Source organism: Periplaneta americana, chromosome 13 (assembly GCF_040183065.1).
Source record: "Periplaneta americana isolate PAMFEO1 chromosome 13, P.americana_PAMFEO1_priV1, whole genome shotgun sequence".
Lineage (NCBI taxonomy): Eukaryota > Metazoa > Arthropoda > Insecta > Blattodea > Blattidae > Periplaneta > Periplaneta americana.
In genome coordinates this window covers 47,613,095-47,640,119 of record NC_091129.1, presented here as the reverse complement: position 1 = coordinate 47,640,119, position 27,025 = coordinate 47,613,095, and the positions used below count along the sequence as shown (strand labels likewise).

The window sequence follows — 27,025 nt, the reverse complement described above, 5'->3', positions numbered from 1 at the left end:
AACAATAACAATAATGATAAACTATGTTGTTGTAGTCATGCAAATGTTCACAAACATGATTTTGTAATTTTATATGCAATTATAATAGGTCGGGTCATATTGACCCGAACAGCACATTCGTATAGTAAAATGTAACAGAACAGCAGGGTTAAATAGACATGCATTAGTCGTTCAGTATTAACTGAAGAATAATGTTGGAGAATCTTTTCTGTATCGTAAATATTCACAATTTAAATATATATGTGACTATCGTATGGATTAAGGTTGGTTGAGTGGAACAGAAGACCTTATGGCCTTAACTCTGCCAACGAAAATGAAAAATGTATTCTATTTCATTATTATTCGTTATTTTTCAAGGAGACATAATAGTGACATTTATATAGGCCTACGTTACAATATTAGCATAAAATTAAATTTTTAACATATAAATAGCTGAATGAGATATCTCAATTTTGGATAATAGCCAAACGGCCCTACCGGCCCTGAGGACATAATATGGAGAAGGGTGCGCATTTATCTTCTTTCTAATAGCCTGAATTGTAATCCAGCACGAGCCAGGAGAGTGGGGTGAATCTGGCATTAGATTAGCTAGAGATGAATCCTGATCTTGAGACTCTAGCAGACAGTAGATGCTTGCCGCTTCACAGGCTGCACCCGAAGCTGTATTCCAGGTCGCCAAACACCGATTTTAACTCTGTCAGTCATTTGTAATGTTGTACTTATTATATTTTTGTATTGTGCTTGCGAGTTGTAAACTGTGGGAGAATAGCAGGAGAATATCATTCTGTAACAATGAAAATGCCAAAAAATTACCTCATCGATGTTGACTATAATAATGGTGATGATAATAATAATAATAATAATAATTATTATTATTATTATTATTATTATTAAAACAGTAATAATAGTAGTAATAATAATAATAATAATAATAATAATTATTATTATTATTATTATTATTATTATTATTATTATTATTGTTATTTAACAGATGAGTGAAATTGTGTACATAAAAACGAAGGTAAAAAAGCGTGCATGTCATTTTAAAAGGTTAAATTTAATTACATATCCTGAATCTATGCGGTGGAACAAAAGAAGTATGTGCACTAAATTCGCTCGTAGAGATTTGCAACGATAAACCCAACTACGTTTTCATTACAAGATCGTATTTAAGCTACAACAGAACGCATGACGCCATATTGACACGTGACAGCATCCTCGTCACTCGTTTGTTGATAGAGGATTTTGAATCTAACAAATTTGTAAATTTTACTTCCCATAGGAGATTTTGAAACCAAATTCAGTCTTCATCGCTCTATTTTAGCTGAATTGAGTAGGTTTTGAATCTCAATATTTATACTGGTATTAGAATTCATTAATTCATTATACAGAATTCAAATGTTATAAAACACAGACATGTGCAAAAATTGCGTTTAGGGGGTTTTGAATCTAGTCGACACATACATCAAATGAGATGTAATGCCTTTTAATAGATGTACGTACATATCAGCTTAGACCTCAATCAGAAGTACTGGTGTACATTATTTTTTCAAATATGATTCCTCAGGGAAACAAAGGTTTAGCTGAGCTGTGAAAATTGTAAAGAGGGCTTCTTTCTTAAAGTGGAGTTCCGCATTGTGGTCGTTTATGAAATCAGAATATTTAGTTGTTTTACATGTTTCTTCGTTTAGATTTAGATGACTAGCCTACTTCGTATTTTAAAAATATAAATGTAAAACTTAAATTGTTTTTAGTGAGTCCATGTATATCTACGAAAACATTCGGTAAACATCTGTATGTATAATGTGTAGTATGCATCTTACATTTTATAAACATCATCACGTCTTGACTTTCAGAATGTTCTCAACAGCGTTGTATAGACTAAATTGAAATTAATTCGTAAAAGTACGAATTTCATTCATGTGCAGAATCAAGAATGTTAAAACTTAGTAATACTTTAATATTGTTTACTTCTGGAACACTTCATCCTACACTTACAGTCGTTTACCATTTTATTACCTCGTAGTTTTATCTTCTTGAGTGAACATTTCAAACTGATGTGTAGGCCTAGGCCTAATTGTCTTTTTGGTTTTACTTTCTTAAATATTGGTTTCTTCATGCTTATTTCTTTAAAATTATCAGCATTGTTATTGAACAGCATCCATCATCATGGTATTGTGTGTTCTTAGGTTGCGGATAGAGAAGGCGGGCTCCAGATATGGAGGATAGCTGCGAATATATAGAATAAGCAGCCACGGACTGCCGATAACTTGATCTTGCAACTTGGAGGTTGGACGAAGGGCTAACAACCCATCACCGTAAGAAAACAACTTGTCACGAAACCACAACATAGGGCAAGGAATGGGACTGATTCTCTGGCACGACCACAGCAAAGGATTGGGAATAAGGAGCTTAGGAAAATATTTGGGACTGAGAGGGATGAAGATACAGGAGAATGGACAAAGTTACACAACGCATAACTGTAGGTATTGTATTCTTCACCTGACATACAGTAATTAGGAATATTAAATCCAGATATTTGAGATAGGTAGTGTATGTAGCACATATGGGCGAATCCAGAAATGCAAATAGAATGTTAGTTTAGAGTCCGGAAGGAAAAAGGCCTTTAAGGAGACTGAAACATAAATGGGAGGATAATATTAAAATTGATTTGAGGGAGGTGGGATATGATGATAGAGACTGTATTAATCTTCTTCGGGATAGGTTCCAATGACAGACTTATGTGAGTGCGGCAATGAACCTTCGAGTTCTCTAAAATCCATAAGTAAGTAAGTAAGTAAGTAAGTAAGTAAGTAAATAAGTCAGTAAGTAAATAGGTAAGGAAAAAAGGAAGTAACTAAGAAAGTAAATAAGTAACTCAACACCATCACAGTTAGCAGCAAAGTCTCTTGTGGGTAATAAAAATAGAAAAGAGAATTGCAGTAATTATTTCGCAGCTGGTTCTACTAAACATAGGCCTATATAATAACAAAAGACAATTATAATGATCTATATAATGTAATAATCTGTTTTACAGGGAGCTTCACCTGAAAGACTAGATTTGCAATTATAATGACCTCTTTCTTTGGAGAATCAGTGGATTGAACCAATCATTCCCTTGCATGGAAAAATTTGAAATGCCTTCTTCTCGTATATAACACTTTTGTATAAGAATGAAATTGAATTCGAGAGATTTTGAATTAATTGCAATATATATATATAATTTCAAAAAAGAAAATGCGTGAAAATAATAAGAGGAAGATTAGAAATTGAAAATTACGTTTAACATCCTGGATTAATTTTCTACCATATTTGTGTGTTCAGTAACAAAATCGTTCTTTTTTCGAATCACGTATATTTGATATATTAATGTATGTGTATTGTTCCTTCATTGAAAAGAAATTTAAAGTTTAATTTATTCCCCAAGTTGGGCAATGGGATAAGAAGAAAAATGTACGTCTACATTTCCGTCCCTCTAATTCTCTGTTAAAACAATAAAATGTGCAAAAATGTTTATTTTTAATTCTTAAAGTTCCTTTTATGATCCAAATTCCTATTTGTTGCAAATAAATTTTCAGAGAATTATTTGTGCCAGTGATACTTCAACAGATTTTATGCATATTTATTTCATTTATGTAGAATAAATTATAATTTTTCGGAACATTTCCACATTAATACTCCAAGAAAACCTAAAAAATAATATTATGTGAAATTATAACATTTCTTAAAAATTATGTTCACCAGTAATGTGGCAATATAAATTAATTTTATTGTATCGATATTTCGGGCAAAAGGGTAATTTGGAATATCCGATCCCTGTTCGGGTAGAAAATCCTGTGAGAACTGATGTTTAAATATTGTAGTACGTTTCGCTATAATAGTGAGGGCCTAATATTGTTAGCGTAATTCACTCTCCTGAAATCCACGTTGGGGTCTCCTCGAAACTTACACAATGCAAAAAAGAAAATGTTGTGCGGAAAGAAAGAGGAAACTAACACATTTATCTGTTCCAAGTTAAACTATAAAAATGTCATGGTGAGTCTTTCCATAGTAAGAGGTTCCGGACGTAAGCTATCCCAGCATTCGAATGTCCAGGAGAGGCATACCGGAGCAGGACCATTTATAACGCAAACCAGCCCAGAGAAGAAATGAAGATTGGAGATTGAAACAATGAATGTGAGGACTCATCTGCAAGCGAGTAAGTTGGAAAACTTGAAGGAAGAATTGAGAAGAAACAGAGCGGGAAGTGATGAGAATTTGAGAGGAAAGATGGGAAAATAGAGGTGAGTTGTTGAATACTCCAGTTTCTTAGGTCACTGAAATGTAACTTTATGTGCCTAAAATAAGCTTTAAAGTTTAGGAAATAGTCCCCAAAAATCTAAAAATAAACTTTCACTTAAAATGAATTCTTTGAAATCAAGTTACAAATTATTTGAAATATTTCTTGCAAAATTGTCAAATTTATTTAATAGCTTATAATAATATTAAACTATGTAATAATTGTCTATATTTACCACATTAACACATTAAATAATAATACATTTGCACCACCAGCACTGCTGCTGCTACTACTATTACTAGTACTATTAGGCCTACTACTCTTATAATTGGTTCCGGTCTACATTTAGCTACAAATCAAATACCTACTCTTTTCAGGTGGCATCAGAAGTCAACTTCTGAACAAATAATAGCATTTCTACACTCCACGATATTGGTAGCAAGTTTCACCTGCAGAGAGCCAAATGCGTGAATAATCCTTGTTCAAACGAATTCTTCATAGCCCCTCATATATATTATGAACATAATGCTTAATGCTCCTATACGATCAAAACTGACCTATGGATGTGAAATAAGGGGAGGAGCATCAGCAACTCATCTACAAAAAATTTCTGTTCTTCAAAACTCAGCCTTAAGATTATGCCTAGGAGTGCCAAAAACCACATCAACTGTTGCCCTAGAAATTGAATGTAATATTCAACCAATCAGACACTATATATTACAAAAGGATCTAAAAATACATTTAAAATTGCAAGCCTCATCCAGATCTCAGATGTTCTTCAAACTGTAAATGATATCCTGTGTAACTTCTATAAAAGAAAAATGAATAAATACCAATCTATATCACAGACACACTCATTGCTAAAACTTCAGTTGTGAACTAAATTCCTCCATGGAAATGTGTGATTCCAGAACATAGCATACAAATTCCAGGAAATCATTCCAAAAATATTATCCTCGATACATTCTTCAGTTACATTCCATGGATCTACTCTGCAGCACATATAAGGATGACCTTCAAATTTATTCAGATAGATCTCTAAATCCTAATAATGGGACATCAGGAGGAGGGAATTATATTTCAAAGTATCATGAAAGTTATTTCATACCATTTTCATCCTCCTCGAGTCTTGACACTGAATTGCTAGCTATTGATGCTGCTCTTCAGTGTGTTTCTCAAATTTCTGAAAAATCTAATTGCATACTTACCGACTCCAAGGAGGCTATATTTAATATAATTATATATGTACCAAACTTATATGCATATAGATTTATTCCATTAAGTACACTAAAAGAACTCCAAAAGGAAATAACATTTGAATGGATACCTAGTCATTGTGGTATACCTGGGAACGAGAAATTCGATAATATTGCAAAACAGGCAACATATTTGCAACCAAGACCTCTCCAAGCGATATCTCTATCCAGTGCTTTTGCTTCAGTAAAGTCTCATTTTACAAACCTATGGATCAACAATTGGCTTTCTTCTGACAAAGGTAAAATTTTACAGTCTGTACAAAAGAAACCAAATGACCTGAAAATGTACAAAAACTTGCCCAAATATGTTCAAACATTTTTAACAAGAGCCAGAACAGGTCATATTGTCACTCAATCGTACCTACACCGATTTCACATTTCTGATAATCCTACTTGTCTGTGGTGTAATAATCATGATGAAGATCTGGAACGAATTCTTCTACTAGCAACAGACATCTATAATGAACACCGATAAAAATACCCCTCATTTCTCGTGAAAAACAACAACTGAATAGACTATAGTAGACTTTATGTCAGCAAACAGCTGGATACATTAAGAAGATTGATTGATACTTGTTCACTACAGCCCGCGTATCCCATTTGTTTTTTGATAATTTGATACAACACGAACTTCATATTCCATCACCTGTCACTAAATTCTGCATTTTTTCTCGCGCCCTATTACCCGTCTTTCAGATTTTGGAATTTTCAATCTAATCAAGCACCACTGCACTGTTAAATTTCACGCTTTGAACAAATACTTCCAGATGTATACTGTCAGTTCCAGCTGCGCGATCAAGGTCAGGGAGAGGACACACGGGTTTAAGATTATTCATCGAGTTATGACGTCTCTAGTCGCTGCGACTGCCACACATAGCAAGCGATTTTCAACCGTCAGAACAAAAATTAATATTTTTTTAAATTCAATTTTTCATAGATTTTTTGAGATTATGTCATAAAACTTGGGAGATGGATTAAGAATAAAATTTTGTTCAATACGAATGAAATTCGCATGAATATAAAATGTTGCATTGGAATATAAACTTTTTTTTTCAATAAGGCGTTTTTATGATCGTCCCTTAATATTATTCGAATATATTTTTAAGGCATTAAAATATGGTTGTTGAGGTTTACATTGGCGTCTTTTTAGTTTCGATGACACATTATATAGGATGTCTAGAATATTTCAAATCAACTGTAACTACCACCCTTTTGTCAATCATCCGTATGACTAAAATATTAACGATATGGCGGTCATAGTTGGCAGTTTAATTTATTTTTATAATAACATTATTATATTGAAAGACCGTTAAGAAGACTGCTAGATGGGGCCGAAACAGGTCTACAGAGGCCTAATTCGTGAAGGATGATGATGATGATGATTATTATATTGAAAGCCCATAAATATACATGACATCAGTTGCATATTGTTAACATTTTCTATGGAATGACCCAATGGCGTGATGATCAAGAAATGAGTTGTTATGTATGTCCATTCAAATTGAAGAAAAATCTATATTATTATTAAAGATTATTTACGCGTTAATATTTATACGGGAAGGGACTCTTTCGGATGAAACGCTTATACCGTATTTACTTGCGTAATTTACCCCATTCTATGTCAGAATTTGGGAGAAAAAATTCGGCGATTTTTGCGAAATATCGGAAATCAAATGGTCACACATGTAAATAAATATGCACTAATCAGATAAACGTTCATCATCTCAATCCACAGGCATGTTCAGGTCATGACGCATGTCTTCGTCCTCATGCAGGAGGGGCGTCCTGTCCGAAGCCGTCTTTGCAATCCAAGGATTTCGCAGTATTTGTGCCAGGATCCAATCCATAAAAGCACTTCCGTGGGCTCTTAGACACCTTAGAAGAGATGTCGGGATGGATCCTGAGCTCCTTGCTCAACTTAGGATTGTGAACTTAATGAGACGGAGTGTAGGGCCATTGGGCGAACGGGTGATGCGTCTCATGCGGCCGGTGGGCTGGTACTCCTCATTCTGATTTATTCCATAATTCGGGACGCACAATAGACCACTGTCGAACTGACGTGCTGAAGGGTCGTCCCTAATCCGTCCCTAGCCACTCACTGCTACTACTACTAATACTACTACTATTACTACTACTGCTACTACTACTACTACTACTACTACTACTACTACTACTACTACTAATACTACTACTACTATTACTACTAAACGTAAATGCTGTATTAAGGATTTTGAATGCCTATGTAGCCACCGAAACAAATAATTGAAAGCATTTCTTTACTCTTAACATTATATTATCATGTATTTCCTTTTTATCCTCTGGAAATAATTAAGCGTTATTATTATTACTATTATTGTTATTAATATTATTATTATTATTATTATTCATTGTTCGCTGTTTAATAACAATATAATAATAATAATAATAATAATAATAATAATAATAATAATGATAATATATTTCACAAATTAGTGTATCTAATATTTATGTATACTGAATTGATTGGAAATTGATATGGCACGGAAGGAAGGACAAACAAGAAAATCATTAAATGTGACTCAAATTAAAGGTCATAATACGTTCTTTTATTCATTTTTCCAGCAGATCATAGACACCAGAAGATTACATTGAAGTGCAATAAATTATTTTTGAAATGTGCTTTTGAATGAAAATGATTCTTATTAACATTTTTTTAATAAACAGTTAAACCTCAGTTATATTCGTGGTAAGTAATTTTTCAGTAATATATTAAAAATAAAAGTATTGTAGTGGAATGGAAGTGTGAATTAATGACATAAATTTGAGAATTATTAAAATAAAGATAAATACTGAATTTTTTTATTTTCATAACGTTAAACTGAGGTTTCACAATACTTACTGAAATATAAATTACAACATAGTATTATCAAACCAGCAAACTTATTTTACAGTCAGATTCGATAATTGCTGAATACTTGCTACATTACATTTTTATGAAATACACATGTGTAGACACAAGTATAACTATGACCATAATACGACGAAACCGATGATTTAAACTATGATGCCGTGGAATTGCCTCCAGAAAATATAGAAGAAATACCACCAAAAACTCTTTCCGTTATGTTGACTGGGAGTTTTGCAAGTGAAGTAATAAAATTAAAAATTGCACTCACGAACCCCATAATCTGCAAAAAAGAATGACATTTTTGTTACCTAATTCTTATTACACAACATGAATGGGTTTCTATATGACATGAAGTATATGAAAAGAAATATTGCAGGGTATTTCTTCACACTCAAATACTCTGGCGATACTGCAAAATATAAAAAAAATTATCACACAGTATAGTGGAAAATTATTAGTGTGAAACTGATTCCACAGCATATTGTATCAGAAGACCTAAATTGAAAAGAGGGAATAAGAAATTACGATGAAATATTTGTAAGATATGGGAAAAAATTGTATAAAACAATGACAGAAAACAAATAATTGAATTTTGTAAACAATATTAGTACAGAGACATTCTTCCACATGTAATATTTCAAGTATTAATCACGATACCCTTCATTCAAAATTAGAAAACATTGGTATTAGAGGAGTTGTACTCAGACTTTTTCGTTCATATTTAGAAAATAGATATCAAAAAGTTAAAATTGACAATTATAATAGCAATTATGAATTGTTCAATATTGGAATTCCACAAGGTACATTATTAGGACCAATCTTATTTATAATATATATTAATAATTTGTTGAAAATTGAACTAAAAATATGGTGGTAATATATTTTCCTTTGAAGATGATACTGTAGTAACATATAATGGGAATATTGGGATAACATTTATTTAAATGATAGCAATGTAATTAAAGTAGTGAAAAATTGGCTTGACTTAGAATTTATAAAACAGTTTTATTACCGATTGTTCTAAGTGATTGTGAAACTTGGACTCGTACTTTGAGAGAGGAACAGAGATTAAGAGTGTTTGAGAGTAAGGTTCTTAGGAAAATATTTGGGGCTAAGAGGGATGAAGTTACAGGAGAATGGAGAAAATTACACAACGCAGAACTACACGCATTGTATTCTTCACCTGACATAATTAGGAACATTAAATCCAAACGTTTGAGATGGACAGGGCATGTAGCACATATGGGCGAATCCATAAATGCATATAGAGTGTTAGTTGGGAGACCGGAGTGAAAAAGACCTTTGAGGAGCCTGAAACGTAGATGGGAGGATAATATTAAAATGGATTTTACGGAGGTGCGATATAATGTTAGTTATAGGATAGGGACCGATATGGACTCCAAGTTAGGCATATATGTTGACGTATATGTCTAGTATCAACTACCATTATACTAGGAGCACACTCAGTTGAGTGACAGCTAGCAGTGCATCATAACTGCGGAATCCCGGCCAAATAAGTCATTCAACTGATTGCGCTCCTAGTATAATGGTAGTTGACACTAGACATATACGTAAACATACATGCCTAACTTGGACTCAGGCCACATAGGGAAACACTGAAGGAAGAAGTTTCGATCCGGTGCCGTGGATTGAATTAGACGTAGCTCAGTGGTCAGAGCGCTTGGTACGTAGAATCAAGGACCCCGGTTGGATCCCCGGCGCAGGAGCGAATTTTTCTTCTCAAAATATTAACATGTAAAATAATCTGAGAAATATGACATGACACTTTTACTTTACTTTTAGTTCTTGGGTAATAATTAAAGCAATTTTCATTTTAAAACAGAGTTGTGGAAGTAATTAGTTTCAGATATATCTTCTATATCTTCATTATTATTATTATTATTATTATTATTATTATTATTATTATTATTATTATTATTATTATTATTGATGTGTATTATGATGTGTGAAATGTTTTGCTTTTGGCTGCTAACACAAGATGTTAATTCTTAATTGTTCTCATATATGTGAAACAACCTTGTAAATAATACTGAATGTCACAAAATTCATTACTGAAATTTATTTAAATATTTGGTAAAATGTACTTAACCTTTTTTAATTTTTGTACCAAAATGTATCATATCCAAAATAAAATTCCAAATAACTTTTGCATGAAGTGTGAAATAGAACAAAATTTGCTGTAATAAACTTCAAGGAGTTCCAGATAAACCCTAAATTAAATATTGATATATTACAATAACTACTGCAGCTCCAGTAAGTTTCTTTACTCTCCTCGAAAATTTATCCCGTTGGAATTGGTACCTTTTGGAAATAAGCTGCACAGTTACATTTAGAATTTTTGTCTTTATTAAGTAAAATTATAGCATACATCTTTCATGGATTGTCTACGTTAGTGAAATATTTTCTGCCAACGGAGATGACTGCGTTCACAAAAAGGACTTATAAACCAAGAAGATAATTGCCAGAAAGTGTATTCAGATGACTGTACATGTTTCATACAGAGAATGTGACGCAGTTCAGTGGTCATTTCATGGACGAAATGAAGAAGAACGTGGTTCGGCTCTATTTTCATAGGAAAAAATAGGGATATTTTTAAGATACACATTAGATCCTGTCTTTAAGGTGAGCGTTGATGAAGTTGTTGGTGTGCATAAAGAACTTGGAAATTTTGGAGGTAGTATAAGGCATAAAGGACATATCAATGTAAAATTCCAAACGTCTTCTGAACAAATGATTTGTTAGTGCTAAATCCAAGTGGTACCTGTTTATTTATTTTTTAGCTATAGGTACACTCGACTGCATTGGTATCTGGATTACATAATCCATTCAGACGTGATCTTTGTTGGAATTAAATAGTTTAAACTCAACAATTTCTTGCAAAGTGATCCATTGATACATATAACTTTAATACTGGTAAATCTAACACTTGTGGCATGTAGTTTTAGTCGCGTCTAGAGCTTTCGTAATCGGAAATTTCGCCACCGTTATAGTCTGTCACCTTATTTCGTCATTAGTTTTATGGCCACCAAATACATTTTGTCACGTTTTTTGTCACTAAGGAGATTTTGTCACAGAAAATATTTTATCATCATATACGTTTTGTCATCATTTTTACACTAAGGTAATTTCGTCACCAAAATAATACAGAAAATTACATTCAGACGGCTTTTATTATGAGTCCAAAACCATCACTGCATAGCTAATAATTTTAATAGTCTGTATTGACATGGATTTTGAAGTTGCATATATTCATCATGTTTCTATGGCGTTTTAACCAAAGTTTCCACTGAACTTTTGACCTATGGCACCAAGTAACCAAAAATATTATATTCTGTTCTAAAGGCTTCATACCTATCGACAATTCGTGCAGTTCTGTTATGTAAGGACGTGTATTTCTTCTTTTTTCTGGGTGAAGACTGGCCTGCATCCAATTTCTCAATGTCCTGATGTACACTTGCAGTCTTCTCTTGTAGCCACTGAAGGATATGGTAAAATTAGGGATGTGCTTTGCCAATGAAAGTACTGAGACGTCTATGCCACGCTTCGCAATTATTTGTTGTTCTGGAAGATTTTCTCTTGTACGAATGTAACTATTCCATGTATTTGGAAACAACATGGCCTGCTGCCTATCTCTGCCACATCTACGACGAATAACATAATTTTATTATCCTCAAAGTAATCGAAGATTAGAGTTAGCTCAACCATAACATTTTCTTGGAGAATATCGAAGGCGTGAACTACATAATTCTCTATTACAAACACCAATGCAAGTAAGGAATAAAACTGGCTTCGTAGTTCGGTGTGTTCTCCTTCAAGATATTGTCCTGATAATCCCTCTGTTTGAATTCGGCTGCATAATCTTTGGCCTAAATAATCGAAGAGACAGAGCGCCCCTGTGACATCAGGAAATGTACTCGTCACGACGCCCATTACTGTTGTCTCCTAATCGATAGAAATATATGTCAGTTTAATGGACTTCTAAAGATTTACAAGTTAGTGACAAAATATGGTGGTGACAGAAGTGATTTGGTGCCAGAATATGATGGTGACAAAAGTGAATCGGTGACAAAATATTGCAGTGATAAAATGTAATATACTATGTCGAAATCACCGGGTGACGAAAATTCGGGATCACGTTTTAGTCATCCCCTTAAATAAAATTATTAATTTAATTTGATTATTTACATTAATAAATAGATATTTTGTTACTGCTCCAAAATAGAGATTGGTAATAAACAAAACAACAAATTCATAATTTATTAATATGTGCATTTTTGTTCGACACGAGTTAATTTTAGTTGCTAGGCTAAAAATAAATGTTGCAACGCTCCTACAGTCCAACTCATTGACTCTACTTCTTCAACAGTACTTGGAATGAGACTTAGAATTTTTAGTTTTTTCTTTTTGCACCTGCGTGTGTGATGTTAACGCTTCCAGTCCCAATTCCATACATTCACTAGCATCATGAGCTGTTCTGTCAATATGTACAATAGATTGTACTGTATTTTGGGTACACTTTTTATAAAGAATCACACGTATTACTTGCCAATCATAATGAACTAAGTCCTTACGAGACCGGACGAGTAAATGAAAAAATAAATAAATAAAAATGTAAATAATAATAATGATAATAATAATAATAATAATAATAATAATAATAATAATAATAATAACCTATTCCACATACACTATTTACTTAACTGGCTTCTTTCAACATTATATCAGAATCAATGTCAGTTTTTGAGATATTAAAGCTATTTATGTTTTACTATTTATTTTACAGTTTACAATACATAAACACGATAAATACACAATAATACGATAAATACGACACGCCACTAAAACGTCTAGCTCGAGTACACCCGCTAAAAACGGGACCACGCAGTGTCGATGCATACCGCATGGTAATTGCTTCAAGTAGCTAAGAAATTCTTCTTGTAAATGCTTAACATTTATGCATACGAAAAATTGTAATTGCTTTAATATTTAGTCTTTACTAAAGTAATAGAAAAGCTAAATTCAACGTTTTATGCATACCGCCTAATGAATTGTCGGCAGAGAATGAAGGCCTAGCATTTGTAACAGGTGTGAAAGAACTATTGCAGGATAGCTTTATGAAGAGAAATATAGATGGTGACATATTTTAATTTTCCTGTTCTGCCTGACATCATAACCGAACTAAAACAAGCGGAGAATTCCTTACAGAGCAAAATTACCTTGAAATAATGATGGAAGCAGAAAATGAAATTAAAAAGTGAAACAGAAATGACAAGTAGCCTATATAACCACGAATATATTAATGTGTTGAAAAATTCCTCGCTATGCAATAAAGTTCTATGTAGAATATTAGATGTTATAAATGGAAAGAATGCAGATGTACAAAAAGAATGTAAGCATGTGAAATGCACATGAATTGAATTTTGCACTCATCACTTCAATATCTGTTGATAGATATTTTACAACACACCAGATTATTCTTTCAGATTAACTACGACAAAATTTTAGTTCTGCAAAGTTAGAAAAGAATCGTATATATACTGATATCCTGACGATTAAACTAGAAGGAGAAATTTGAACAAATTATGAATAGATTTCTGATGCTTAAACTGATCAGGAAGAGAAAAGAGAATTGGTTGCGTCACTGGCTGAGAAGAAACTACCTACTGAAGGATGCACTGGAAGGAATGGTGAACGGGACAAGAGTTGGGGGCAGAAAGAGATATCAGAGGATAGACGATATTAAGATATGAGGATCAAATGAGTAAACAAAAAGGAAGGCATAAAATAGGAAAGAATGGAGAAAGCTGGGCTTGCAAAGAAAGAGCTGCCCTTGGGTAAAACACTAAATGAAATAAATTCAATTAAAATTAAAATATGTACTATCAACATAAGAAAGTTCGTTTTTGAGGCAAATCAATGATTTTACCAATTTTTTTTTAATTTATACACTTCATGCTGTTAATGATTGTAATATTATTTAATACTAAAATATTATTTTCGGGTATTTTTATGAATAAAGTGATATTAATGCGTACAAGTGGTATTTCGGAGTAAACTGTAATGTTTTTCTGGCCTATTTGGAATGTTCACCATGAAACACGGGAAGCAAGTCGTACACTTAGGAAGAAAGAAAGAGATTAGTTGAAGGAAATACTGAGGTAGAACAAATGATAAGAATAAAACATTAGTGATTTATATAAGATCATAAAGGAATTTAAGAACATTTATCAGGTAATGGTAAACGTGATCAAGGATGAGAGTGGTGACTTGCTTGCAGACTCTCACTCAATTCGGAACAGACGGTAAAACTATTTTGAGCAACTACTAAATGTACTTAGGACAAATATAAATGATCAAATACAAACTACTGAGCCATTTCTATTAGAACCCACACTTTCTGAAGTCAAAATTGCGATAGAGAATCTGAAAAAGTGCGAGTATTCAGATATGGATCAAATTCCAGCAGAATTAATACACGAAGTTGGAAGCGCATTATCTAGTAAAATTTATAAGATTCTACTTGCTATTTAGGAGAAGTAAACTTCACCAGAACAATGGAAGGAGTCCACAATTATTGTACCTATCTTTAAGAAGGGGAAAATACTAACTTTACTGTTGTATATTTCAAAGAATATCACTTTTGTTGACGCCACACAAAATTTTGTCCAAATTCGTTTGTGAAGTTTAACTACATACTGTATGTACGTGCAATTATAGAGGTTTATCAGTGTGATTTTAGGCGTAATAGATCAACTATGGGATCAGATACTTTGTATTCCACAGTTATTGCAAAAAAACTGAGATTGTAAGGGTACAGTATATCAGTTATTCATAGATTTCAAAAAGGCTTATGATTCGGTTAAGAGAGAAGTTTAGTGTAATACACTTATTCATTTTGGTATTCCCAAGGAACTAGTTCGATTATTTAAAATATGTATCAGTGAAGCATACGGCAGAGTACGTATAGGTCAGTTTCAATCGGATGCCTTTCCAATTTACTGAGGGCTAAGCAAGGCGATACACTATCACCTTAACTTTTTAACTTTGCACTATAATATTGCATTAGGAAAGTGCAGGATAACAGAGAGAGTTTGAAATTGATCGGATTACATCAACTGCTTGTTTATGCAAATTACGTAAATATGTTAGGAGAAAATCCACAAACTATTAGGGAAAACAAGGGAATTTTATTTGAAGCAAATAAGGAGATGGGTTTGAAAGTAAATTCCGAAAAGCCAAGTATTTAATAATGTCTCGTCACCAGAACATTTTACGAAATGGAAATATAAATTCGGAAATTTCTCCTTTCAAGGGGTGGAAAAATTAAAATATCTTGAACCAGCAATAACAAATATGAATGACAGTCGGAAAGAAATTAATAGCATAAAAAATTATGCGAAGTCCGTGTTATTTTTCGCCGGGAAGATTTTGTTATCCAGTCCGCTCTCAAAATAGCGGAAAGTTATTCTTCACGTAATAGAATTTTGAACATTAACTGCAGACGTTTGAGATGGGCAGGACATGCAGTACATAATTCAATTCAGAAAGGCATATAGGCCTAGACTGTTAATTGGGATACCGTAGTGTAAAGAGACCTTTGGGTTGACCGAGATGTAGTTGGGAGGATAATACTAAAATGGATTTTGAGGAGGTGGGATATGATGGTAGAGTCTAGATTAATCTTGCGCAGGCTTATGTGCGGGCGGCAATGAACCTCCGTATTCCTTACAATCTATAAGTAAATAGATATACAGTTGTATTCATTCATCAATATTATACATACAAATGAACTATACTATTAGAATTTGCTCTTAAATCCAATATTCGGGCATTTGGCCGCACGTGCTTCACAAAACAAGTCCTACTTCGCTGGTTTCACACCCTCAACTATGATTAAATCCATCCACTCTCTAAAAAGGACATTCACACAGATTAAAATGGAAATGATACAAACAAAACACATTATATCAAATATCTTAACCTAACACAGAAACAGGCATAAAAGTGTATAATTTAATAGTTATCATTATCTCTTCGTCAGTTCGCATCATAAACTTCAACAGCTGATGTTCTAAGCTGTCTTGAGCTTCTTAAGGTTTCTGATTTCGGAACCAGTATTTGTAAGCAGGAAAGTAGCATAGGTATTTTATATGTGTAAAATAAAGCTTTTTATAGCCTAAAAGTTCAAAGTATACTTATATGTCTTTTTAAGTTACGTAACGTGCAAGCAATAACAAATTATATAGGGAAATGAGTGAAAAAATTGCATATGGATATTGGAAACTAACTCGTAATATATAAGGTAAATCATCAGATATTACATATCGTTTCACATGCGGCGATGGAAGACTCCTCGTTAGATAAGACACATAATTTATACTCTAGGAGAAATGGGAAACTTAAATTTAAGACAGAATAAATTCATAAGTGCCAGGTGAAGTAAAATTATATTAATTTTGTGCCAGAAATAATTTCCTTTATAATTCATAAATCTCAAATATGTAGAACGTATTAAAAGAGATATTCGGTGGCATATTGAAGAAAACAGGATGTACTTCTGATTTTCTTAATAATATTTTCAGTTTCTTACTTCTTTATAAATATCCACGATGATTGACAAAAATCACAATATTTATACTTCATGCACAAGATGTTTTCTCACATAAACGTTCACTGGATATGTACTACATTACGCATACTGTTTACTTTTTGACTAAATAGCAAAAATGATTAGGATATATTCATCAGCATATTGACGAAAAAGTATATTCATGTAGCCTATAACCATTCAGATGAATTGGTTCATATTTCTCAACTTCATATTCAGAAAACAGAGTAATACTGTAAAGTCTTGAAGTGTACTCAAACTGACGTGAATATTAATAATTTCCTTTGCTAGATTAACTCTCGACACTTACCTGGGGACTATATCCATACACTCTGGGACCTTCTAGTAACCTAAGAATGTTATCCTAAAATATTTTAGTTTCCTTTGCAATTAAAATTATTATTTCATAATATCATATTGATTATTTTTTCGTGTTTACTGGTCGGGTTCGTGGATGACCCCAATTATAGAACACGTCTTTACTTTCTAGTTAGAATTATTTTACAATGATAGTGTTTTGTTGTAAACAAAGTGAGCATTTCCTTTGAAAGTGAACAAACGAAATTCAATATTGAGTGACTTGACGCTCGGGACTCCTACAATATGCATTGTTAACGGGATAATCTATGAGTGCGCACAAAAAAAAAAAAAAAAAAAAAAAAAAGGGGAGGGATTCGATCCGATGAGGTGAGTTGAACTTCGGCTTGGCTCAGTGGCTAGAGCACACAATGCGTAAAACTGCGACATACTCGGGTTCGATCCTCGGCGCCGGAGTGAATTTTTCTGCGTTAATAACAAATGATAAGCATCACAGGTAATTATTTAGGACCAAAAAATGATTTTCTACATAACTTTTGGTAGTTACGGCAGTAATTCTCATGGATGCGATGTAGTACTTATTCTACGTATCTCCTATATTTCTTACAGGATATATAATATAAATCATACTATATCTCTTTCGTTTTAAACAAGTTAAAAGATCTTCATAAAAATAAGTTAAACGCTTATAATGAAAATAAAACAATTTATATACATACAGTGTCCCCGAATCCACCAGATTTTTCATTTCCTGGGGCTGCTGTTGGATCTGCTGCTTGTACTTCATAGTATCCTAGTCAAAGAGGAATAAAGTACTTAATAACACTCACTCCTGATATTGCATATTGCATGTAATTAAAATAAATTGCAGAATGAATTATAGTATTAATTCTCAAATAAAGTAGCGGTACCGAGCATATAGTTTATGAGATATTTTTCCGGGTTATATCATGTTAATACTTTAGTTTAATTTCATATATTGAAATGTTATTCCCAGTGAAATGTATACGAATTTGGTTATTCGTGGGTGCGCGTGAAAAGAGGGTATTTCAAACTTTGGCAAAAATGAGTTCTTATGTTAGCATTATTAAGCAAAACATACTCTACGATAAATTTATCCTCTTTCTGTGTTATGCTATATCGTATAATGGGGTGAATAGGGACGCAGGGCGTAAATATGAACGATGATTTATAATTTTTTATTTCTTTGTCAACGTTTAAATATAATAAGAAAAGTGTTTATGTTTTCATTCATAATGATTGAGCAAATAAATAATCTTATTCTTATATTTAGGCCTACTCTTTGACAGAAAGAAATAAAAATAATAAAAATTCGCCCCTATTCATTCTAATTTACGGTACAGTTGAACTTTGTGAGTTAAGTACAGAAATGTGTTCATGGCGTGTGAAAAAGAAGACAAGTCATTCATAACGACATCCCTTTTCGACATCAGAAATTCTTAACTTCGTTTGTACATAAAGGATATGTCTAACCCTGAATTTAACTCTTCACGACCATAGTAATCTGCTGACTTTGTCAAAGAAATGAGAGGGAAGAATATGTAACAGTCTGTGAAAAATGATAGGCCTACTTCCAAAAAAAAATTAAGCTACTGCGTCAGTGCAGAATTAAAGGTAACGAACGTATAACGGAAGATCAACGAAGTGGACTTACATATCTCCTCAAATCTGATTATGATCGACTACAAATGTCTTACTCATATGGAAAGTGATAGCCTACTGATCGCAGCTTTATCGAAAAGAAAATTCTGTAGAATTTTTTTACTATGCAGGACGTTTTAACACTGCACTTCAACTGCTTAAGGAGGACTTTGAAGGTTATAAAATAATATACCGTTTTTTCAAGATAATTTTAAATGAAGATGCCGGATTTATACAACTTTACTTGGTAAAAAGAGAAGAGTAAGACTTTCCCTAAAACCAAAAAAAATACTATGTTGGTTTACAGAGCATTTCGTAGAGGTGAAACTTTACATATGACAAAAATGTACTTGTTCATTAATATTTTTCAAAATAATAATTTGCTCTTCATGGCATTTCTATACATTCATGTTTTCCTACTGAATGGTACAAGTAAATACTCATAAGAGTTAATTAAATTTGTAATCGAGATAATGCGGTAATCTACCATCATTTAGTGGATAACTAATGTAATGAACGTATGTCTTGTCCCTAATAAAATGACAAAATATTAGTAAAACAAGTATATCGATTAAGCCAAACGAGATAAGTGAAAATTGTATACTCCGTCTAAATATTTATGCTGTATATATTTATTGTTATATATTAATTAATGTGACAGGCACGTCGAGAGTCGGTCACGCGTCCCACAGAAGAGAGGGAGCGCGAGAATACAGGAGAATACAGACGCCCCTACGAATTAATGCCTGAAAATATATCATGAAATATATTATCATGGATTACACATTTTTTGCGGTAACATTACTTCTAATCATCTAATAGCCTATACATTAAAATTAGTTATAATACATGGAGGTTATTATTCTGAAAATAAATCTGCATCCAAGATTTAGAATAAAAATTATAGTTGACTAATCAAAGTAATACAATTGCAGAGCGTTATTTAGGTACCTATACGTGTATTCCGATGGTATCAGTGATAACTGGCATAATGTCTCTTTTTACGTTATAATTACTATAAAAATTGAAACTTGAATACTTGCTATAGAAATTAAAACTCTAGAAATGCTTGCGATGACCTTGTTGCTTTATTCTCAATGAAATTACTGGAACTGAAAGGATCTAATTTTAATCATTACTAAATATTATTGCAAAGTTGTAAAATGTCATTCGACATTAGCAGAATATGAGTTAATACCGGTGTAACATTCACTAATTATATATCAGCAATTGAATTTCAATATTCAAAACCCTCTAAAGACAATTTTGTTCACAATTGATTTATGCCCACATAATTCTTGTTAAGAAAGAATTGGAAGGATTTATACAGTTTGAATCCAAAAAGTCAATAAATTTAAAGCAAAAGGTTTGTTAAAGTCACTGTTAGGTTGAAAATTCTCTTTATTTGCCAAAAGTTACTGTTAATGTTCAATTTGTGAAAGTGGATGTATGGGATTTTGAATCTATAGGATTTAATTGTCCACTGATTATATTTTATGCTAAAGAATGCGAAGGAATTACATTCCAGCATCCTCGTTTATCCATCAAAATTAGGAACGTTAAAATTTTGTGTACTTAAATATAGCAGAAATATAAATCTGAAGAGTTGTGTGATATTTATGTGAATTGTTTTAAATGCTGAAATTTGGTACTATAATGGGAACAATGCGTATTAGTTTTGGATTTGGTAACAGTGTTTTGTCTTTGCTATTTACATGCAATACTTTTAAACTCTCAGTTGTTTTTAAATTCACAGCATAATGGAGCATGTCTTAACTTGGATTAATTAGTGTTTTCTTGCTCGTGATTGGTTAACCCCGTGGAACGGTGATTGAACAACTGAACAACTATTTAATGCCAATTAGCCGAAATGATTAGTTCTCCATAGAGTTCTCGAAATTCATATGTATATTGGTCAATAACCGATAATTGAATTCTAGAAAATTAAAAAAATTATTCTGAGTAATTGCTTCGGATAGTTAGTGAAAAAAGTCATGCGGATTGCAGCGTTGCTTTCATCTCATAAATCAGAAAGTATAATCTTTTTAAAGTCTTGCAAAGAAATATACTACAAAAAGTACAACAATAAATGTATCTTCTTTCTTTCTGAAAACAAAGTTTTCGTATACCGAAATTTTGCCAACATGTTTGTGAAACAAATTAATACTCCCTAATCTTTTAGTGATATTCGTATTGACAAGAAAATTTTGTAGTGGAAATTGTCCATTGCAAGCCATTTAAAATGACTTTAACTTTCTTTAAGAATTTATAGTTCGAATTGAAATGAATTTTGTTTAAACTTATGACTGTAAGTACTTACCTACGAAAGTGATCAAAACCACATAAGCAACCAGCACAGTGAAAAAGGATAACTTCATCATTGTAGAGGGTTTATAGTGTTGCCAATGGCACTTGCTGTCGTGTAGAATGACACAGAAAAATGTGACTGTTTTCCCAATTCAATTCTTTATATAGGAATTACAGGTTTTACGTGTCAAATGCGAAATGCGGGTATCAAGAATGTGACGTCTATATCTTTTTGTTACAAAAAAGGCCTTAAAACGTAATTATATAATTGTGACATTCTGTTGATAAGACAAGTTTCTTTTCCTACAAGAGATTAACAGTCGAAGGTTACGTTAAAAATAATATTCTTTTGTAATGGAACTATCTTACAAAACTGGAATACGATCAATGTAAAGGTTATATTGTATTTTAGCGGTACACATAAAAGAGAGACCTATAAAATTCTTTATTTTAATGCAAAAATCGTCCTATAAAACAGGAGAAATGCAGTTATAAGGACTTTAATTAATGTTAACTACAAGATGCTTTACTAATTATGACAACTCCGTAACATTTCGTTTATATGGAAGAAAATGCCAATTCCCAAATCCAGTCTAGGCACTTAAAGTGGTAACTCAAATACATCATATTATTACCCAAAATTGCTTTCAATTACAAACATCGTGGTCAACTAGACATGGAAGGCCTAAACAACGTTGCATGCAATATGATAATATAGAATTTCATGAGAGCAGGATATAACAAAACTAAATGCAGACTGTCGATAACAAGAAGAAAAGTTTTTTTTTTAATTAAATACTATGCACATATTGCGCACCGAGTAAAATTCTGTCGTATGTCAAAAAGCATATATTAAATTATTTTCAACGCCGTTTTAATTATTGGACGTACGAAATTCTAATAGGCCTAGTAAAATAGTATGTTATCAAAGGTTTTGACACCTACTTATTAAAATTATTTTGCAGCAAAATTTTACTAAGAAATAGAATATATTTAGAAATCACAATTTTTTAGTTGCAGCACTATCTTACTTGGAGTCTGATATGTATAACGTAAATGTGTAATTTGAGTTAATTTCTATATATGTGTGTGTTGTTTTGTACAGTTTTAGTAGTTTTATACAGTTATTTACGCTTGTGCACTATAGTTATTCATACAATTCTAACACTTTGTATGACTTAATAATTTGGTTATAATGGAAATCGTTTTGAGTTAAATTGAAAATTATCTTAGTTAGCTAGTTTCGAGTCCACTTGTAGTAATTTGTCGTTTAGTTAAGAATTCAACATTGAAAAGTTGTTATTATTACTAAATTCTTAAGTGGTGATTATTCATATTATGCTGTAATAGACAAGAATTAATTTCTGTTGTTTTCTGGTACAAAGCCAGGCAAGGTTCTGGGAATTATTAAATATGGAAGTAAAATTTAAATGTGCAGAGGACCAGTAAATACATGACAATATTCAAAGTAATAAGTCATATTAATAATAATAATAATAATAATAATAATAATAATAATAATAATAATTATTATTATTATTATTATTATTATTATTATCATTATTATTATTATTTCTTGCTCCAGAAATTGAGGCTGAGAAGAAGCATCAAGGAGGCCTTGACATTAGTTTGATGGAATACGTTTATAAGCATATAATTTTGTAATATAATTAACATTCTCGGAACTAATATATTTCTATAATAGCTTCATGAGTTCGAACCAACGCTTATCTACCTGTTTTAGTGTTGGTATAAAGAAATTTAACATCTTTATCGGAATTTACAACAGAAATAATAGTTCTTATCAGGACTAGTTGTTTGTTTACTTAGTTACCACATATTCAATTATATAAATCAAGATTGCGTACTTATCAAGATTCTGAAAGTGAAATTTTGTAGTGTGACATGCTTTATTAATAACTTAGTTCATTAATGATATCTTCAATTTATTTTTGAACAATTTACGTTTGTTCATTACCAGCCATGTAACTTATACTAATGAATAATAGCCAAAATACCCAACGGTGTGAATATTGTGGTAAACTCTTCAAAAGTGTATCCGTTCATATAAGTAAAGCGCAACCTGATGTTCACCGCAAGGTCATTACATATAAATATAATGCGAACAAAGCACCTAACCAGTTGAAGGGACATTCTTATGCATCTACTCTCTTTCCAGCTAAAGATTGAAGTAAATGTAAATAAATGCACGGGGCATAATGGTTCCTGATTAGCTATTGGACGCACAACGTCTCTAAACTCATGCTTGTCATCTTCTTCCTCACATTAAAATAGTTCCTTCTAAAATAATAAAATGTATAATATACATGGAATACGAATGAATTAAACATGCTTATAAGCACACTTTATTACGATTTAAACAACATGTTTAGATTAGTAGTTTCAGACATTGCGTGTTAAATCATTGTAACGTGTATTATGGCAACGCGCATGCGTAATAGGCATTAAATCCCTCCCAAAGTGACTTGCAGCTTCACAGAGCACATCAGCACAGCTGGTATAACACAGTGCGAGATTCAGTGTTGCGAACCTCAAATAAATTTCTGTAGAATTAAAGAAATTCTCCACTCTTCAAAGAATAACATTCAATCACGAATCTACAGAAAAAGAAGATCCACTATTCCCAGTAGAGAAATAATAAATATTAACCCTCTGTGAGCATTTTACAGGTTAGTTCAATAAATGTGTTGAAATGTCTGCAATATATCAGACGGTGGCTACCCTGCGTGCTCACTTGCTGAAAATAATGCGCCCTGGTGGCTGCTTTGGTAGCTAGCTTGCGATTGCGGAGTAATACATTTCGGTTTTGTTTACGTCTACTTCAATCTTTAGTTGGAAATAGTTTAGTCCTGGGAGAGAGGAAAATGGAAATGATCTTCGGGATACTGAGTTACAGTCTTCACACACAAGCCCACCAAATTGTAAATCTCAAGGTATTGTGAATTTTGAAAATAAATTTACGGCTGTTATTAATAATGGTGACGTGGAAGAGTTTCAGAAAATCATCGTTGATTTCATTCAATATTTGGCAAATGCTATTAACAACTTGCCAGGCCTAGACATCCTGCAGTACGTTATTATAACAAACTTAAAGACCATAAGGAAACAAGGCATATTTCCCACTTATCTACTAAAAATCCTGGTAGATTAGCTGCAAGAAAACGAAAACAACATAAAGAACGATATCAATATGAAGTGGCTCAGCATCAGTATTTTAATCAACGGCGTAAAGTAGTGAGATACATAATGAATAGTCAAAATAATAAAATGTGTAAAATACCTATTAGTAATATTTCTGAATATTTTACAAATAGGTTTGGTAAAACAAATGACTTAACACCACTAGAGCTTATTGATCCTATATCTTCAAAAGAGGATATTCAGATATCTGAACATGATATAAATATGGCAATCTCAAAAATTAAAGTTGACACATCTTCTGGTCCGGAACGTGTAATCATGAGAACAATCAAGGAACAAAAGACGAGTAAAGTACATTGTTTACTTGCTAATGCCATGTTGAAGTTTAAAAGATGTCCTCATGTTCTTAAGACAGCTAGGACAATTTTACTGTTTAAAGGTGTGAAGAAGACAAGTTGACGAACTGGAGGCCGATATTAATATTTTGAGGAGTGAGAAGAATAATAGAGAAGGTTCCTGATAAATTTCTCCGCAATTTTGTTAACTTGACAAATCTATACCTGGCACTCATATAAATTCATCAGTTATCAACGGGTATCTTCAGGATGCAACATTGGGGCAGAAGAGCTGTTGCGTAGCTTTCCTTGATATAGGCATAAGTAAAGCCTACGACAATATAGGACATGAGACTTTAAAACAACTCTCTACCATGTGGATATGCAAACAATCTCAGAGAATTAATTATTAATTTAATGGAAGATAACATTATCAAAATATAAACAGGCTTAAATAAAAGTGGTGACATATACCTTAATAAAGGAGTAGCTCAGGGTTCTCCTTTATCCCCGGTTCTCTTCAACTTGGCTATTGATAATATTCTTAAGGAATTAACTGAACCTGAAACAGCCCAAGAATACGGTTACCAGTTATCTCCTACTGTTAGCCCTGTCGCAATTCTTGCCTTCGCCGATGATTTGGCCCTCATTAGTAAGTACCTTGTGTCAGTTTCTATATTAACGGATTTGACGATTCATAATTTATCAAAAATTGGTTTGAATATTAACCCCCAAAAATGTAGTCTCATTAACATTAAAAATGGTAATCTCAGCCAAGACACTATCACTTTGAATTGTAGAAATATAATTAATTCTATTGGACCGGGTGAAATCGTCAAATATTTGGGAATTACATTTTCTGCAGAAATTGTATTTGATCAACCAAGTATTATTCTAACCTTTGGTAAAGATACTGAAAAGTTAACCACCACTAATTTACTAAAACCTGATCAAAAACTGAATATTATGAACCAGTATATATGGCCTAAGATCATTTATTCGCTCCAAAGTACACCACTGAATAATATTCCAAAATCTTTCTTACACGATATTGATAAAATTGTACGGACAGGTGCTAAGGAAATTGTGGGTTTACCGCACGATTGTCCGAATGACGTGCTATATGATCCGAAGAATCTTCGTGGCCTTGGTTTATTTAATGCTGAATGGGAAGTACACCTCCAACACTCTAACATTGCCAGAAGTCTTTTAAAAATAAATGACGAACATCTCCATTCCTGCAGGAATCTTGAAACGGAAAAACAAGAAGCTCTTTCGCAATTGAACATTCCCAACAACGCAGAAGCACATTTGATGACAGGCCGAAGTTTAAGATCTGAGCTACGGCGGAGCTCGTTTAATAATTGGTGTAGTCTTCCACAAAAAGGCAAAGGAGTGGTAACTTACAGTGAAGATAAAAAAACAACTCTTGGATTAGTAATAGAAGAGGGATATCATCCTCAGAGTGGACCAATGCCATAAAGATGTCCACAAACATCGCAGCAGTACGATCGGTGCCAGGTCGTTCCTTTCAATATCAAAAGTGTCGTCATCCAGGATGCAGCGAAGTAGAAACCCTTGGGCATGTTTTGGGTTATTGCCCTAAAGGACAACTACTGAGGAACAATCGCCACCATAAAGTGAGAAGCTCCATCGCAACCACTCTTCGGAAGGGAAAGTGGGAGGTTTACGAAGACGTGCAGTGCTTGGCTGAGAATGGGTCAACGAGAAGAGCAGACATTATAGCCAATGATCGCCGGAATCAAAGAAGCATCATTCTTGACCTCACTGTCCGTTTTGAGAAGGATGATCAACAAGCCAATAACGTTAACGATGAAAAGAAGTCTATTTACAACCCATGTATTCTTCACTTCAGTGAGAGGTACAAAATGAATATTAGTACAGTACATGGGAAGTGAAAGGACTTCTTTTTGGCTCAAGGGGAACTTCATTTAAGTTAACCAAAACCATTCTCCTCTCTCTTAAATTTTCTAATGAGGACATTAGCAAAATTTGTCTAATGGTATTGAGGAATTCATTATCTATTTTACACAATCGCTTGTGTAATACTATGCAATTTATTTTTTACTTCATTTCATTACTCTTCAATGTATTTTCATCTCATGTTTCTCCGAAATCAAATTGTGCTTTATTTTTAAATTTATCATTGTGCCATATTCTCTCCGCAAT

General features: G+C 32.7%; 1 long non-coding RNA gene across 1 annotated transcript; it reads right to left on the bottom strand.

Moving 5' to 3' along the window:
• Positions 1-8,098: 8,098 nt before the first annotated feature.
• On the bottom strand, positions 8,099-21,507 carry LOC138711860 (uncharacterized). Its single transcript, XR_011335507.1, has 3 exons — positions 21,352-21,507; positions 18,089-18,162; positions 8,099-8,702 (listed from the first exon to the last, which is right to left on the bottom strand). It is a non-coding gene; the product is annotated as an uncharacterized lncRNA (long non-coding RNA).
• Positions 21,508-27,025: the final 5,518 nt, after the last annotated feature.